The following is a 5,000-nucleotide window of genomic DNA, read 5'->3' on the forward strand; positions in this document are numbered from 1 at the left end:
CGGGTGTTGCGCCTCCTGCGATTTGGGGGTTGCGGTGGGCCATGTTGCGATTTCGATGGGATTTCGACTGATTGTTCAGCCCTAATGTATAGTAATATGTTTGTGAGAAAGGATATTGTTAGTTATATTTTCTGATTTTAATATCATTTGGTTGTTTTGTCTGTAAGTGTCTTATCTGTTGTCATGCTTGGGGACGCTACACATAAACAAAAAAAGACGAAAACCAGAGCCAATGTTGTCTGTGGGTCCAAGAACTACAGGGAGGAAGAGAGGAATTATATAGAGGAACAAAATGGATGTACTTATCCTTTAACTGCTATGAACACCAAAGAAGAAGAGACAGATAAATCAGTCATGCTTAGCTAAAGTTACAGAGGCTAGAATCAGATTTGTCCACCTGATATTCAATCTCTTTTTTACACTACACATAAACAAAAAGATGAATAATTGAGCCAATAGTGTCTGTGGGTCCAAGAACTACAGGGAGGAAGAGACTCATTAGATATAGGAACAAAATGGACAAACTCATCTTTTAACTGCTATCGACACCAAAGAAGAAGAGACAGATAAATTACAGAGACTGGAATGAGATTTGTCCACCCAAAGTTCATTCTCTTTTTATATGCTACACATAAACAAAAAAAGACGAAAACCGGAGCCAATATTGTCTGTAGGTCCAAGAACTACAGGGAGGAAGAGAGGAATTAGATATAGGAACAAAATGGACGTACTTATCCTTTAACTGCTATGAACACCAAAGAAGAAGAGACAGATAAGTCAGTCATGCTTAGCTAAAGTTACAGAGGCTAGAACAGACATGGGCAAACTACGGCCCGCGGGCCATATACGGCCCGTTGAGCTTTTTAATCCGGCCCGCCGAACTTGTCCAAATTATATTTAAAAAAATAATAATAATAAAAAAAAAAAGATCGGCACACTTCAGACACATTCACCTTGTTGGCGTGTGGTATATTTTTGTATCTTCATGTGCTCTGGTAATTATGGTAAATACCAAAAACCGACTTGAAAATTGCACCTGAACACAACACACAACGCACTTGTAATTACCAGTTTACAAGTGGAAAGGATCATCTTTACCATAACACTTGAAGGCACCATTACTTCTTCTGTTTTTAACTTTGCTCTGTGAGCCCTTCTGTAAAAATGAGCTTATCAAAGAAAAGAAAAGTGGATAGTGAGTGCCGAGTGTTTAATACGGAGTGGACAACAAAATATTTTTTCACTGAAATCCAGTCAAAGGCTGTATGCCTGATATGCCAAGAAACTGTCGCGGTTTTCAAAGAGTACAATATCAGCCGTCACTTTGCTACGAAGCATGCTAACTATGCTAGCAAGCAGTCAACACAAGAACGGACGGCTACGGCTCAGAGGTTGATGGCTAATTTACAGACTCAGCAACATTTTTTTCACCGACAAACTGCAATTCAAGAGTCAACCACCAAGGCAAGTTTTTTGCTGGCATTCAAATTAGCAAAAGCTAGCAAGCCTTTCTCCGAAGGCGAGTTTTTAAAAGAATGCATGGTAGAGACAGCAGGTCTACTGTGTCCGGAGAGCCAAGGCAAGTTTGAAAAAATCAGTTTATCGCGCAGGACTGTGACTCGCCGTGTGGAACTGATTGACGAAGATATAGCCAAGCAAATAAACAAAAAAGCCGAGTCCTTTAAGTTATATTCACTAGCACTGGATGAAAGTAATGACGTAAAAGACACTGCTCAGCTCCTAATTTTTATCCGCGGGATTAACGAGAGTTTTGAGATAACGGAAGAGTTTTTGACCATGGAGTCTTTGAAAGGAAAAACACGGGGAGAGGATTTGTATAACCAGGTGTCTGCTGCCATCGAGAGACGTAAGCTACCTTGGAGTAAACTTGCTAATGTCACAACGGATGGATCACCAAATTTAACTGGAAAACATGTTGGGCTGCTGAAAAGAATCCAGGATAAAGTGAAAGAGGAAAACCCGGACCAGGATGTTATTTTCCTTCACTGCATCATCCATCAGGAATCGCTGTGTAAGTCTATATTGCAGCTTAATCATGTCGTGAATCCAGTCGTAAAACTTGTCAACTTTATACGAGCAAGGGGACTTCAGCATCGTCAGTTTATTACGTTCCTGGAGGAAACTGATGCGGATCATCAGGACTTACTGTACCACTCTCGTGTCCGCTGGTTAAGTTTGGGCAAAGTGTTTCAACGAGTGTGGGACCTGAAAGAGGAGATCGGCGCATTTTTGGAGTCAGTGGGGAAATCCGACGAATTTCCTGAGCTAAGCGACAAGAACTGGCTTTGTGATTTTGCGTTTGCTGTGGACATATTTTCACACTTGAATGAGCTGAATGTGAAACTACAGGGGAAAGATCAGTTTGTGCACGACATGTACAAACATGTTACAGCCTTCAAATCTAAGCTAACTTTATTCTCCAGACAAATTGCAAACAAATCTTTCGCTCATTTCTCCACACTTGCCACGCAGAAAGAGGCAACGCGAAATGCAAAGAAATACAGCAAATCACTGGACGACCTGCACGGAGAATTCAGCCGTCGGTTCTCTGATTTTAAAAACATTGAAAAGTCACTTCAGCTAGTGTCCTGTCCCCTGTCACAAGACCCTGAAACAGCACCAGAAGAGGTGCAATTGGAACTGATCGATCTTCAGTCTGACTCCGTCTTAAAGGAGAAGTTCAACTCTCTTAAACTGAATGACTTTTATGCTTCACTTAACGAAGCCACGTTTCCAAACCTCCGGAAGACAGCACAGAAGATGCTGACTTTGTTTGGCTCGACCTACGTATGTGAGCAGACATTCAGCGTCATGAACATCAACAAAGCCCCTCACAGATCCAAGTTAACTGACCAACACCTCGGATCTATCCTGAGAATTGCCACAACAAAACTTACTCCAGACTTTGATGCACTGGCAAAAAAGGGAGATCAACAACACTGTTCCCACTGAAATTGAACGTGAGTTTCTCTACTGTGTTTATTTAAATTTAATTTAATTTAATTAATGCCTTTGGAAAACAATTTGTACAATGAGCCTTGCATATTCATGCTTTGCTACATGTTACAGGCCAAATCCTCTCATGTAATGACTTTTACATGTAATTTATATTAGTTCACACAAACACTCCATCCATCTGTTCCTGGCCCGGCCCCTCTGTCAAATTTTAGAACCCATTGTGGCCCGCGAGTCAAAAAGTTTGCCCACCCCTGGGCTAGAATCAGATTTGTCCACCTGATATTCAATCTCTTTTTTACACTACACATAAACAAAAAGACGAATAATTGAGCCAATATTGTCTGTGGGTCCAAGAACTACAGGGAGGAAGAGACTCATTAGATATAGGAACAAACTTATCCTTTAACTGCTATCAACACCAAAGAAGAAGAGACAGATAAATTACAGAGACTGGAATAAGATTTGTCCACCCAAAGTTCATTCTCTTTTTATACGCTACACATAAACAAAAAAAGACGAAAACCGGAGCCAATATTGTCTGTGGGTCCAAGAACTACAGGGAGGAAGAGAGGAATTATATAGAGGAACAAAATGGATGTACTTATCCTTTAACTGCTATCAACACCAAAGAAGAAGAGACAGATAAGTCAGTCATGCTTAGCTAAAGTTACAGAGGCTAGAATCAGATTTGTCCACCTGATATTCAATCTCTTTTTTACACTACACACACACACAAAAAGACGAAAAATTGAGCCAATATTGTCTGTGGGTCCAAGTACTACAGTTATATAGAGGAACAAAATGGACAAACTTATCCTTTAACTGCTATCAACACCAAAGAAGAAGAGACAGATGAATTACAGAGACTGGAATCAGATTTGTCCACCAAGTTTATTCTCTTTTTATACGCTACACATAAACAAAAAGACGAAAAATTGAGCCAATACTGTCTGTGGGTCCAAGAACTACAGGGAGGAAGAGACTCATTAGATATAGAGGAACAAAATGGACAAACTTATCCTTTAACCGCTATCAACACCAAAGAAGAAGAGACAGATAAATTACAGACTGGAATAAGATTTGTCCACCCAAAGTTCACGCTACACATAAACAAAAAAAGACGAAAACCGGAGCCACTATTGTCTGTGGGTCCAAGAACTACAGGGGTGGAGATGAAGAGACTCATTAGAGAGAGAGGAACAAAATCAACTAACTCGTCCTTTCAGCGGGACACTCCAGCCCTCCTTCCCCCGCTGCAGATTGAGTAAGTTTTCCCTCTGTCTGGCAGCCACTTTGGCAGCTAACCAACCATCAAACACTGTTTCTATTATGCTAAACTCCTGGCTGGCTGCTGAAACACAGAGAGAGAGAGAGAGAGAGAGAGAGAGAGAGAGAGAGAGAGAGGAGAGAGAGAGAGAGAGAGAGAGAGAGAGAGAGAGAGAGAGAGAGAGAGAGGGAGGGGGGAGGGCTGCTAATGTAATTTCCTGCCCTGACAATGATTAATAATTAGTGAATTCAGACCCTGACCAGGCCGGATCACTGTCCTGACGCTGTGAACCGGACGGTAACACACACCTGATCTCTCTCTCTCTCTCTCTCTCTCTCTTTTCTCCACTCTCTCTCTCTCTCTCTCTCTCTCTCAGTGTTATTGATTAAGGGCGTACAAAAGCCCTGGCATTTGAATTTAATCTGCGGCTCCATTTGCCTTGCTAAATCGCTCTCTCCTTCTCTTTCTTTAATTTCCTCTCTGTCTCTCTCTCTCTCTGGATCCCCCAGATGTTTTCTTTCTCTCCCTCTTCTCTCTTTCACACCCACTCACCGCCTTTCTTTCTTTCTTTCTTTCTCTGTTTCTTTCTTCCTCTCTTACCTTCTCTCTCCCTGTACCTTTCCCTTCTATTTTCTCTCTCGCATTTCTTTTATCGCTGTCTTTTTGCTTCTGTCTCCCTTTATTCTTATTTCTTTCTTCATCTTTTCTCTTATTCACACTCTTTTTCTTCCTTTGTTTGTTTGTTTCTCTTTCT

The 5,000-nt window shown here is 41.2% G+C and overlaps 1 protein-coding gene and 1 pseudogene across 2 annotated transcripts in view; one reads left to right on the top strand and one right to left on the bottom strand.

Annotated features, from left to right (window-relative positions):
• The window catches only part of LOC139918919 (glutamate receptor ionotropic, delta-1-like), a 590,452-nt gene that overhangs the window by 301,887 nt on the left and 283,565 nt on the right, over positions 1 to 5,000 (bottom strand). The window lies entirely within an intron of this gene.
• LOC139926839 (general transcription factor II-I repeat domain-containing protein 2 pseudogene) lies at positions 1,798 to 2,973 on the top strand (annotated as a pseudogene).

Source organism: Centroberyx gerrardi, chromosome 20 (assembly GCF_048128805.1).
Source record: "Centroberyx gerrardi isolate f3 chromosome 20, fCenGer3.hap1.cur.20231027, whole genome shotgun sequence".
NCBI classification, from domain to species: Eukaryota; Metazoa; Chordata; class Actinopteri; order Beryciformes; family Berycidae; genus Centroberyx; species Centroberyx gerrardi.